This window comes from Macaca nemestrina, chromosome 1, assembly GCF_043159975.1.
Source record: "Macaca nemestrina isolate mMacNem1 chromosome 1, mMacNem.hap1, whole genome shotgun sequence".
NCBI lineage: Eukaryota > Metazoa > Chordata > Mammalia > Primates > Cercopithecidae > Macaca > Macaca nemestrina.
In genome coordinates this window covers 172,016,007-172,030,042 of record NC_092125.1, presented here as the reverse complement: position 1 = coordinate 172,030,042, position 14,036 = coordinate 172,016,007, and the positions used below count along the sequence as shown (strand labels likewise).

The 14,036-nt window shown below is 43.0% G+C and overlaps 1 pseudogene; it reads left to right on the top strand.

Annotated features, from left to right (window-relative positions):
* Nucleotides 1-12,861: 12,861 nt before the first annotated feature.
* LOC105495246 (sepiapterin reductase pseudogene) lies at nt 12,862-13,787 on the top strand (annotated as a pseudogene).
* Nucleotides 13,788-14,036: the final 249 nt, after the last annotated feature.

Sequence of the window (14,036 nt, the reverse complement as noted above, 5' to 3'; positions counted from 1 at the left end):
TCAACAGACGCCGGTCCAAATGTTAGCAATTCTAGAGTGGTCAGGGGTTTGCCGCTCCCAAAAGTAAGGGGGAAATTAGAAGAAGGAAAGAAGTCGTTTTCGAAGATGAAAACCAAAGCAAGGAGGTATTTTTGGTATCATTTTAATCACAAAATAGCACGAATGCGGTCTGTGCTTGTGCGCTACCCAAACGTCGATTTGAATACCACTGAACGCTAGTTTGAAAATTTCCATTTTTGTAATTTGCTTTCTTTTGTTAAGCCAAGACTTGAGAAAAACCTGGCAGCCGTCTCCAAGTCTGGCACGATTTCACCTCAGACGCACTCGGTTGGTTTGGATGTTGAGGGAGACCGCACAAGAGAGAAGGAAAAGGAGGAAGAGAGCTGGAGAGCAAAGCTACCGCTCGGCGGCCGCCGCAGAGAGCAGGCCCGGGGCCTCTCAGCCAGGGGATCTGGCTCCACCTACAGGAATCAGAAGGCAAACCTAGTAGACGCCTCGGCGTCTGCAGGAACCCGGTGGGGGCTGGGGGGAACTTGGATAATTGCCTAGAGCATATACTAGCCTATAGGAATGGGGGTCGGTGGAAGTGGTAAGGATTGGGAAGCAGGGATTTCCATGATCAGATCACCCACAGTCATATCAGATTCAGCGATTCTTATTTGGAGGAGAAAAGATATCATGTCACCTCCTACGACCTAGGAATTTTAACTGGTTCCACGTAAACCACATTTGAATGCAAAGGCAGCACCTGGTCCCAGGACAGGCCCAGCACATAGCATGCTCAGGCACTCACATTTGAATGAATGAATGAACGGAATAATCCAATCTATCAAACAACAGAAACCTAATATGATAAAAAGAAACAACCCCCCCTACACACCCCAACACTGAAAGGTATATGTATGAGTTGCCACGCATTTTTGATGGCTAATAATTGCTACAAAAATCCTGCACCACGTAGACTAGTCGTGTTCCACCTCCGATGTGCCAGAGCAGTGACTGAGAACCACCGATTCCATCCCATGCCCTCATTTGCCAACGAACAAACAGAAGCTTGAAGAGGTTAAATGCCTTTTCCTAGGTCAACCAGTTTGTTGGTGACAGAACTGGTTTGGGGCTACATTTTCCTGACCTGTCTGGTGTTTGTTTTCTAAAGGCAGGAGACTCACTTTGCATTGGCCTGCTGGATGCCCTCAGCCAACTGGCTCTCACAGGAGGAAGTTAGCTTCCCCGACCCACCTGTTGGCCTGTCCCTGGGCTTCTGCGCCAGCTTCTGCTCTGGGCCACAGCCTCTGCTCATGCTGCTGTACTCCAAAAATCAAATGCTGCCTGGAGCTAATGCCAATGGTTGCTAAACTTATGAATTCATTTCCTAAAGCCTAAGGGACAGAATATTTGAGCATGTGGGTTAGTAAGCTACAAACAGACAGGTGCTTTGTTTTGGCAACACAAGTGTCTTATATACAATATCTCCTCCATCTATTTACCCAAAGCACTTAACAAGCAGTTACTGAGTTTCCCAATGATAGTTATAGAAGAAGATGTTATTTACCAATTGAAAAGGAATTTTTGCCATAGGCAGTTAGCACTCAGTTTCCAGATGAAAAGGTGAAGATCCTTCTGGGAAGTGAGATGCTGTGTGCGTTATGTGAGATGAATATGATCCAGGGAAAGATGGGGATTAGCAGATCCAGATTCTTTTTTTTTTTTTTTTTGAGACGGAATTTCACTCTTGTTGCCCAGGCTGGAGTGCAGTGGCATGTTCTCAGCTCACCACAACCACCGCCTCCCGGATTCAAGCGATTCTCCTGCCTCAGCCTCCACAGTAGCTGGGATTACAGGCACCTGCCACCATGCCCGGCTAATTTTGTATTTTTAGTAGAGACGGGGTTTCTCCATGTTGATCAGGCTGGTCTCAAACTCCCAACCTCAGGTGGTCCACTCACCTCGGCCTCCCAAAGTGCTGGGATTAGAGGTGTGAGCCACTGCACCTGGCCTAGCAGATCCAGATTCTAACCACAGCCTTTCTATAAAATGGAACTAATATTGTCTTGACCTCTGAATGGATTAAAAATTAAGCATTATTATTAATCACAATATTAATAATGACACTGAACTATTACTAAGTGCTTACTACATTCCAGGCTCTCAAATGACCACTTTACATGCATTGTCTAACTTATTCTCAGAGCAACCCCATACAGGTGACAATTATTACCCCCATTTTACAGAACAAGAGAACGGAAGCTCAGAAGGGTTAAAATACTCACCTACGGTGACAGTTTACAATGGTAAGGCCAGTGGTGGGAGCCCAACTCCTATCTGACTCGGGACTTCAAAACATTATGTCACACAATAAATGCCTATTAGCTGATTCTATGCCAGTGGCATCCAAATATCAATCTCTAGTTCTGAGCTTTCAAAGGAACTCCGTGCTTCTATTCCCAAATGCTCAAAGAATATCATTAATTATATATTCCACTATTGTCTCAAACTTAAAAGGGCCTAAGCCAAACTCTTTCCTTCCTTTCATAAGCATTTACTGAGAACCATTCATGTTCAAACCTCCATGGTTTGTAATCTAGGGCAGTGGTTCTCAACTGGGGTGATTTTGCACTCCAGAGGACATTTGATAATGTCTGGAGACATTTTTGGTTATCACCACTGGGGCTGTGGAGTGCTACCAGCATCTAGTGAGTAGAGGCCAGGAATGCTGCTGAATGTTCTGCAATGCACACAGTAACTCACCCCTCAAAAGATTTGGCCCAAAATGTCAATAGCTCTGAGGTTGAGAAATTCTGGTTTAGGAATATAAGGATGAATTAGATAGCTATAATCAATCATCTGATGTAAGAGATATACGTATAAATTTTAAGCACGAATTTGACCTAGATCTCTGTGTGATGACAAGAGGTCCATCAAGAGCTATGAGGTTTATTATAGGCTGGAGAAGTCTTAGTGGAGGAAGTGGCACTTAAGCCAGGCATTAAAGGAGAGATAAGATCTGGATTCTGGATAAAAAAGAACAAACAGTGTGCAGGGTGTGGGTGTACATGAAGAATGTTGGTTTATTTTAATTGGAGTGGAGGAGGTGTGAAGAGGAGTAGTGGAGAAACGGGCGTAATGTTTTGTTGGGGCCAGACCAATGGGCCTGAATGCACAGAGAACTTCGGACTTTAGGTGTAAGTAATAAGAAGCGATCTAATATTTTCACATGGGGTGTAATATGATCACAATGTTCTAGGGAGATGAATCTAGCAGCTGAATAAAAAATGGATTGCAGAGAGTAAGGAGCTGGAGACAAGAAGACATGTTATAACACTATTGCTACAGATTTTGCTATTTTAAAATAAACCACTTAGCTATTTTTGTTATCATTGGTACCAAACAATAATTGAGTGATTATTGTGATTTAGGACCTAAGCTAAACACAATATATATATAATCTTACTTAATGTTCCTCACTTTCATAAGGATTTCCCCATTATATAGATAAGGGAACAGGGTCTTAGACTGGATAAGAAAGTGGCAGAGTCAGTTTGGAGTCCAGCTCTGACTACCAAAGCCTTTGCTCCTTACTGCTTTGTGTGCTGGGCATATGGTCTGGATTCTTAACCTCTTGATCAGACCAGACTGTTCTCATTTATAAGGTGGGCAATAAAACCAAACAGCTCAGACCCCTACTGGGAATGGGACAGTCTAGGACACAAAGCCTCAGGAAATCTGCTCCTCCTCGGAGGCTGCAGCTAACTGTAGGGATAAAAGGAGTGTTTCTCTGGGCTTTGGGGGGTGTGGGGAGCATAGGCATATGTCCTATTACAAATACACCTACATAATAGCTTCCTTAAGTCTATTTTAAGTCTGTTCCTCCCAAGGAGATGGAAAGTAACAATGAAAATGGGCACAATCTGGGACATCTGAATAAAAAAATCAGATTTCTCATGTCAGGCCTCTCCTGCCTTGATGAGGTTGCAAGCAGGGGATATGAAGTGGGGAATAGAAGGGCTGTGACTCCGAAATTCCTTGTTGACTTGGCTCCTGATCAGATTGCTAACTAGGTTCAGGTGTGAGCTCCAGTTTTGTTTCAGAGACTGTTGGCCACAGGTGAGGAAGGAGAGGAAAGGCGTCAAATGTATCTGTAGTCAGAGTGGGCGGCAGCACTGGAATTGGAGGGTGTGCCGACAAAGGCATGGCCATACATGCCTGCCGGCACCAAGTGGCAGTGACAGGCCTCTAGTGGGCCTGCGACTAGGGTGTGTTTGGTGACCCAGGACTCCAGCTTTTGTTGTGGAAGAAGATTCATTACAAGGAACAAGAGAAGGAAAGGACCAAAACAGTGGCCACCACTGAGCACCCAACAACCAGTGGATGAATTACATGTGAGAACCTCCTTGAATTCTTCCAGAACAGTCAGCTAGAAAAAGATGGTGGACATACTCACAGAGCAGACAGGGCAGAGCCAGAGAGACACTGTTTGATGGCCATCTCCGCTGTTCTACCTGACTTCTTCCAATGCAGGATAATCTTGAAACTATTTTGGAAAGTTTGTGATCTATAATTTAAAGATCAAGCACTGCAGAATTTCAAGATTCCAATTATTCTTTCTAAAATCCCACAAATTTAAGAAACATAAGTTCTTGCCACACCTCTTAGATTTTGACATTCTAATAAATGTACTTTAAAAAATAAATCAGGATACAGACTCCCTCTCTAGCCTTGATTTCCTCAAGGTCAACGATTAAATCTGCAGCACTGGGCTCAGGAGGCTCTCAAGAAGTTTCTGCCAGGTTTAACAGGGTGCAACGTTTGCCCAAACCATCAAGAATATTCACTACATGAATTAATATAATTTTGATCCAACTTTTACTTTCACCTAGTAATAAAAAATAACCTTATGCATCAATATGCCTATTTTCACACAGCCTTTGTCCACAGTCTGTAAGTTGTCCTAATACTAAGACCAAATGCCAATAAGCAAATGTTTTTCCCTTGAGAAAATCTGGAAGAGGGAATCACACTAAAACACACTACTCAGAAGGATCTGTTCCACTGGTTTTGCTGGTATAAGTGGCATAATTAGGCCTCTTCAAACCAAACAGTGTCCTGAGAAAGAGTGAAAACCAGAAATCCAGGTTCTCATTGATATGGCCTTTTCTCCATTCTGTTACCCTTCATGAGCTATTCTTTATGGAAATGAAGCTTAAGACTAAAAGCACTGCTATCAAGACATGAGGGTCTTCAGACAACTGGAAACATTCCTGGTCAATTCACACACCCCACACCTCAAACCCTCTTGCTTGAATCCAACCTGGTAGATAATATATTACCCAACATTGAAGTAACAGGTTGGCTTTGAATCCCTATTGAATGTCTACGATGCAGTCAGTGAGGAGTTTCAACTTATAGAGATTAAGAAGAAAGGCCCTAACATTTGGCTTATAAGCTAGTTGAAGAAAACACAGTGCACGCAGAACAGTGGAAGACAATATTCCTTCCTCAAACACTACTGAGTGCCTACTTTGAGCTAGGCCCTGTGCTAGACAATAGGGGTGCCAAAAGTAAATTGATTCCATTTTGTTCAATTCAACTCATTATTCATTCGGCATTTATTGATTGAATGCTTTTGTACTAGACCACTGCTTTTCAAACCTTAACGCATATGTGAATCACCTGCGGGTTCTGATTCAGTAGGTCTGGGATAGAGCGTGGGAGCCTGCATTGCTAGCAAACTCATAGGGTGTGCAGATGCTGCTGGCCTGTGAACCATACTTTGGGTAGTAAAGGACTATACAATATCCTAGTCCCCGGCTATACAGAGGCAAATAAAATAGCCATGACCCCTGCCCTACTGAAGCTGATATGCTAACAAGGAATGTAAATATCAAACAAGGAAGTAGAGTCAGCGCTGTATTTCCGCAGTTTCCACATTCATGTATTTAACCACTCACAAATTGAAAACAGCCAGAAAAAACAACAACAACAACAAAACAACACTGCAACAATAAAGAATAATATAAATTAAAAATATAATATAACAACTTATTTACATATTACTTCCATTACATTAGGTATTATGAGTAATGTAGAAATGATTTAAAGTGTACAGGTGCCCTCTGTTAATGATATTCTGGCAAAAAAAAAAAATATTTTTTAAAGGTAAAAATGTAAAATTAGATACGAGAGTAAAAAATTTTTTAATAAAATAAAAATAAAGTATGCAGGAGGATGTGATAGGTGATAGGCAAATACTATGCCATTTTATGTAAGGGACTTGAGTATCAGAAGGTTTTTTTATCCGAGGGGGTCCTGGAACCAATCCCCTGAGGATACCGAGGGAGGATGTTTCAATAAAATACAACGTTAGAGGAAGTCCAAGGTTATGTTGGGAGCATCGTGTGAGGGCACCTAACTTCATCTATAGATCAAAAAAATTTTCCTGAGGACGTGATGTTTAGATTGACAAGAATTTACAAATAGTAAAGGAAGGAAGAGTATTTCAGACAGAGGGAAGAGCATGTTTGACGGCATGGAGGTGAGAGAAAATTTAGATATTCAACAAATATTTACTGAGTTTTCCCATTGCCGGGCTCTGTACTGGGTGGAAGACCCTGGCACAGGGGAGACTACACCAGGGGACAGAGATATGGGAACAGATGACTTCAAAATAATGTGGCAGGAGCTCTAACAGTGGTCAGCACGGGGCACCAGAGGAGCTCTGAAGAGATTGCCTAACCCATCCCAGAATGGATGGTATTGGAGCTGAGCGTTGACAGACGAGTGAGAATAAAGAAGGAGAAGAAGACGTGGCAAGGTGGGTGACCTGGTCCTTGCCTCCATGGACATAGTCTAGCAGGGAAGTTGGCAAGCTGACTGTATAATACTAATTATAGTGCAGCACAATAAGTGTCTGAGAACAGTGCCTAGCACATCGTAGGTACTTAATAAATATCTGTTGAATAAATGAAGGTATAAATGCTGTATAATACTTATAGTGCAGTACGATAAGTGTCTGGGAACAGTGCCTGGCACATAGTAGGCACTCATTAAATATGTGTTGAATAAATGAAAATATAAACGCTGTATGATACTGATTATCATAGAGTACAATACGTGTCTGAGAACAGTGTCTGGCACATAGTAGGCATTCATTCAACATGTGTTGAATGAATGAATTTATAAATGTTGTGCTAGTGGTAGACACAATCTTGTAGGCCTTGAAACAATTAGGTACTAAATTAAGAGTTACCAACTCCAAGCACCCACGGAGCTCAGAGCACAAAGAGCTCCAAAAGGGTGAAACATGAACCAGATTTGAAGGAAGGATCAACTCTGTGGGATGAAGGTCAGTAGACACTCATCCTGAAAAGGAAAAACTACCAGTAACACCACTAGAAGTAAAGGGTGAAGAAAACAGGAAACGAACACAAAGCAGGATTTCTTAACCCAGGGTCCATGGTACTTCTGGGGCATCTATGAAACCCCAGAGATTATAAGCAAAATCCTAGGTATGTATGAGCAAGGCTATTTTACTGGGGGAAAAGACTAGAACTTTCATGAAATAGTCAAAGGAATCCAATAAGCTGAGTAGGTCAAGACTGTCTCGGGGAGAACAGGTAACCTACTTCAGATAGCCTGTGAATCACTTCACTGATGACAAATAATTATGCCAATGGACTTCCAACACAGAAAGCCTTGGGTCTGAGTGAGCAGCAGTGGTTTCAGCCCTGCCTTTAAGTGGCATTTTTAGTATTTCCTTGCTGCTGCCTATCAATCCAGACCTATCCACGTTGTCAGGGTATCCTTAGCAGCCGATGGAGATGCCTCTTTCCAAAAGCAATTTACATGCACCAAAGTCCTTCCTCCTAATGATTTTCCAGTAGGGACAATGCCCTCTTGTTAGAATGTCCATTGTTTACATTTATCTGATCTTTTCTCACAATTTCCATTGAGCAGCAGTTGCTACAACCACCTGAGCATCGAATGGGCAATTAATTGGAACAGATTTACTAAATGCACTGGAGAAGGAAGCTGTATATTTATGGACTACAGTCCTTTCATGGTCATGCATAATGGACCACGCACTTTTCCACCCAGCTGCTTATGCTACCACAGTGAATACAAAATGTACATACCTGGAAAAAAACAGTTTCTGAAACATTACTAATAAATGTAGTGAATTTGTCTGTTAGGATAAGCTATGGTATCTCCATGGCTTAACTTTGCACCATTCTATTCTTGGTTAAAAGTATCTACAGTGTCTCCCCTTATTGTCTTCTTTCTAAAATATAATTTTATATTTTAATAGAAATGGCCCTTTTTCAACCAAGAATCAGGGCATTGTGAAAGAGCAATGTGCATTCCCCCTGTTTGAAAGCACAGGGACTGCTTAAAGTTTTTAAAATACAAAATAACTTTAGAGTGGAAACCTTAGCAACCAGATTGTACTGGTAGGAATGTAATGTTCAAAAGGAGAACAATGGTCCCAATCCCCTCAGGGTTAGGTACACCACATAAGAAATATTTGTATCCAGTACTTGATGCCACATCCTACGAGGGATAACGATAGGCCCATGAGGCTGGTAGGTGCTCTCAAAGTGAAGGCAAATGGCAATAGCAAACATTCCATAGAGTTCTTGCTAAGTGCCAAGCACTATACATTTAATCTTCACAACCACTCAATAAGAAACTATTAGGGGCTAAGCACGGTGGCTCACGCCTGTAATCCCAGCACTTTGGGAGGCTGAGGTGGGCGGATCATGAGGTCAGGAGTTTGAGACCAGCCTCAGCAACATGGTGAAATGCCATCTCTAGTAAAGATACAAAAAATTAGCTGGGTGTGGTGGTGTGTGCCTGTAATCCCAGCTACTTGGGAGGCTGGGAGAGGAGAATCGCTTGAACCTGGGAGGTGGAAGTTGCAGTGAGCCAAGATCACACCACTGCACTCCAGCCTGGGTGAGAGAGCAAGACTCCGTCTCAAAAAAAAAAAAAAAAAAAAAAAAAAGGAAGAAACTATTAGGTTGGTGCAAAAGTAATCGCAGTTTTGCCATTGAAATTAATGGCAAAAACCGTGATTACTTTTGCACCAAGCTAATACTATTATTATCCCCATTTTACAAATAAAGAAACTCAGGGTCATACACATAGTAAGTGAAGGAACTCGCAGTGCCACTCAGTTCTGTCTGATTTCCATGGACCCTCAGTGTAAGCGGTTGTTATATTTTTAATTAATCTTGCTAGAGATGATTGGTAAGTATGACACTGAAATCATTGCAACTGTGTTGTGTGTGCATTAGTCTTGTCTCACCAATCAGAATAAACACACTGTGAAGGCAGTGACCACATTAATTACACGCATGTTTACTTCCCAGGCCCAGCACAGAGCTGGACATAAGCAGGTCTTTCTTACATCTTTTGCTGAATAAAATAACTCATTTTGAAACGCTTCAAAAACCAATTTACCCATGAGATTATTGAGGGTGTTGGCGGAAAGGACATTCTGGGGATATGAATTGTTAGGGACATTTTAGAGGACACTGGTCATAATTATCAAAATGTAAAATGTGTAAACCCCTTGACCCACAGTTATGTTTCTAGGAGTCTACTCAATCTATTCTATAGAAATGCTGATACATATATGTAAAAATAGAAAGAACAATATATAAAGATACATACATATATATGCAAAGGTATATATAAAGATATATATACACCTAAATACATATATATTCATATATTTCTGTTTTATTGCAGTTCTGTTTATTTTAGCAAAATAAAGAAGAAACAACTTATATGCCCATCAGCAGGGGAATTGTTAAAAATTAGACTACAACCATACCTTACAATACAATATAGCCATTAAAATATTGGAGTAGATGTATTAGGTTAATCATATGAAACTGCCAATGTTTTACTGCTATTGACATAAATAACAATTTCATATGCTTTAACGTAATATATGTACAGATGTGAAAAGACTTCTAAGAATATTGGTAGTTGTGGCTCACGCCTGTAATCCCAACACTTTGGGAGGCTGAGGCAGGCAGATCACGAGGTCAGGAGATGGAGACTGTCCTGGCTAACATGGTGAAATCCCATCTCTACTAAAAATACAAAAAAAAAAAAAAAAAAAAAATTTGCCGGGCATGGTGGCAGGCACCTGTAGTACTTGGGAGGCTGAGGCAGGAAAAGGACGTGAACCTGGGATACGGCGCTTACAGTGAGCCGAAATCGCGCCACTGCACTCCAGCCTGGGCGACAGAGCAAGACTCCATCTCAAAAAAAAAAAAAAAAAAAAAAGAATATTGGCATTTGAAAAAAGCAAGTTGCAGAACAGTACCTGTAGTACGGCATATTTATGTTTAAGACATAAGACAAACATATAGAGAATAAATAAGAAAGGTACTCATCAAAAACTTAAGATGGTTATTTCTGAGCATGGCAGTTTTCATACTTTATAAAGTTCTGCATTGTTTCAATCTTTTGCTGACGAAAATTTCTTATAATTCCTTGGTTGGGCGCGGTGGCTCACGCCTGTAATTCCAGCACTTTGGGATGCCAAGGCGGACGGATCACAAGGTCAGGAGATCGAGACCATCCTGGCTCACATGGTGAAACCCTGTCTCTACCAAAAATACAAAAATTAGCTGGGCGTGGTGGCACGTGCCTGTAGTGCCAGCTACTCGGGAGACTGAGGTAGGAGAATCACTTGAACCAGGGAGTTGGAGGTTGCAGTGAGCTGAGATGGCGCCAGTGCACTCCAGCCCGGTGACAGAGCGAGATTCAAAAAGAAAGAAAAAAATTATAATTTCTTTTAAAAATTTGTTTAATACAACTGATTCCAAAGTATTTACATATTTTGTAAACATTATTTTTCTGATGTACAAGCTCCAAACTCTCAGAAACTCACCATGTTTCTTCACTGGGCCAGACAAGGAGAGTGATAAAAAAATTAACCTTAATTATTCAAAGAAATCCAGATGGTGAGAAAAGAGTAAAAAGCAGAACTTCAACTTGGTCAAGACGATTGCCTGAAAATTTCCTGCTTACTTTTCCTGTTTAAAGCTGGATTTTCAGATGAATGTGAGGTGACCTGCTTCTCTGTGATTCAGAACTTCATAGAACTTGGCAGGCAAAGAATTACAAAGAAAGGAAGACAACGAAAGGGGGAAGTGAGGTAGTGAAAGAAGATAGGCAGAACTTGAGCAAGCTTTATAAAGTAACAGAACACACCCCACACCCTTTGGAACAAAGGAACAAAGCTGATGGGACACAGCAGATGTTCTCCTTCCCAAACCATGAAAGCAGAACATTCTACAACTCCTCCTCACTCCAAGGAGTGGCCAATGCTCCTTACTGGAATATCTGTACAGCAAAGGTTTTTCTTGTCATTACTGTTTCCTTAGAGGATGGATAAAAAAGAAAAAACACCATTACCGGAAACTGTCAAGTATGGTTTAACTGTATTGTCATTTTATCTTGATTCTTCTTTCTTCTAACAAAGTTCATTGAGGTATAGTTTACATACAATAACACGAACTCATTTTAAGTGTACACATCCATGGGTTTTTGACAAAGCAATACACCCATGTAACCACCACCATAATCAAGATATAAAACATTTCCATTATCCAAAAAGATTCCTTTGTGTCAACATGCTTTGCTCAGAGTGAAATTGAAAAAAAATTTTAAATTAAACAAAAACGGCCAGGTATGGTGGCTACGCCTGTAATATCAGCACTTTGGGAGGCCCAAGCAGGTGGATCACTTGACGTCAGGAGTTCGAGATCAGCCTGGCCAACGTGGAGAACCCTCGTCTCTACTAAGAATACAAAAATCAGCTGGGTGTGGTGGTACACATCTGTAATCCCAGCTACTTGGGAGGCTGAGGCACAAGAATAGCTTGAATCCAGGAGGCAGGGGTTGCAGTGAGCCAAGATTGCACCACTGCACTCCAGCCTGGGTGACAGAGCGAGACACCATCACAAAACAAAGCAAAAACAAAACCATTCCTTTGTGCTTGTCTATCCCCACTCACAACCCTAGCCCCTGGCAACCACTGGTCGGTTGTCTGTCACTCTAGATTAAATTTTTCTTAACATTTCATATAAGTAGAATCATATGGTATGAACTCTTCCGTGTGTGACTTCTTTCACTCAGTATAATGTCGTCGAGATTCACACGTGTTGCTGTGTGCTTTGATAGTTCATTCCTTTTTCTTGTTGAGTAGTCTATTGTGTGGCTAGGCCACGAGCACAGTTTATCCATTCACCAAAGTAAAACTTTGGTTGCTTCTAATCTTTGACTATTATGAGTAAAGCTGCTATCAGCATTCGTTTGACTCTTACTTTTGAAGTGAAATTCAAACCTAGCCCTTTTGGTGGGGCATGGAGATGGGAGATAAAACTAGCATTTTTAAGGCACCTACTAAGAGCTAAGATAAAAGACAAGGAAAGAGGGGGGCATTCTTTCCATCTCTAAAGAAAGCACAATAAGGATTGCCCTGGCCGGGCACAGTGGCTCACGTCTGTAATCCTAGCACCTTCGGAGGCCGAGGTGGGCGGATCACCTGAGGTCAGAAGTTCGAGACCAGCCTGATCAACATGGTGAAACCCCGTTTCTAGTAAAAATACAAAAATTAGCCAGGTGTGGTGGCACGCGCCTGTAATCCCAGCTATTCAGGAGGCTGAGGCAGGAGAATTGCTTGAACCCAGGAGGCGAAGGTTGCAGTGAGCCGAGATCCGCGCCATTGCACTCCAGGCTGGGCTACAAGATGGAGACTCTGTCTCAAAAAAAAAAAAAAAAGAAAAGAAAAGAAAAACAAAAGGATTCTAAAAATTGAGCAAGGAGCTGGAGTCTCCGAAAATGACTAAAGCCCGAAATATCAAATATTTCTGCTCACAGTTGAAGACAAAACCTTATCCAGCCTTGGCGGCTCCTTCCCCCTTTATCAGGGACTTAGTTCATGATCAGGAGGCTCACAGAGTACTAGAAGGGAGGGTCCGAGTCCAGCCGGGAGGACTGCGGCATGGAGGGCGGCCTAGGACGTGCTGTGTTTGTGCTGACCCTGGCCTCCTGGCCTCGCTGCTGTCGCCGAGCTCCGTACTGGTCCTAAACACCCGCAACGACGATGCGCTGTGGCAGCTGGAGGCCGAGCTGGGCGCCAGGCGGTCTGGCTTGCACGTGGTGCGGGTGTGCGCAGACCTGGGCGCCGAGGCTGGCTTGCAGTCCGCTGCTTGGTGCCCTGCGTCAGCTCCCCAGGGCCGCGGGGCTGCAGCGACTGCTGTTCATCAACAACGCGGGCTCTCCTGGGGATGTGTCCAAAGGCTTCGTGGACCTGGGTGACTCCACTCAAGTGAACAAAGACTGGGCGCTGAACTTGACCTCCATGCTCTCTCTGCCGGACTTGCAGCGTCCTGAAGGCCTTCCCAACCAGTCTTGGCCTCAACAGAACTGTGGTTAACATGTCAACCCTCTGTGCCCTGCAGCCCTTCAAAGACTGGGCGCTGTACTGTGCGGGAAAGGCTGCTGCTAACATACTGTTCCAGGTCCTGGCGTCGGATGAACCTAAAGTGAGGGTGCCGAACTAGGCCCCAGGTGCTCCCGACACAGACGTGCCCCAGCGGTTAGCCCGGTAGACCTCCATGGACCCAGACATGCGAAAAGGCTGCAGGAGCTGAAGGCAAAGGGAGAGCTGGTGGATTGCAGGGTGTCAGCCCAAAAACGGCTGAGCTTGCTGCAAAAGGAGGTGTTCAAGTCTGGAGACCACGTGGATTTCTACGATAAATAAACCCATGTGTTTGGCTTCCTGAACCTTTCTGCTCCCACTTTCAGACACACCCCAGAGCCCTGTGGCTCCCCACACCCTCCCATGGTGGCAGTCCTGCCTTACACAGATAAATACTCATGTCTACTGTCCTACCCTCACACATCGCCTGCTGTGATGAGCTTCCAGGTCGCTGGCCTTACCAGTTGTCGGGAGTCTGGACTTGGCACCCTGGATTATGAGGAGGCTTAGGAGAGAGGTTATGGGTGTCCCT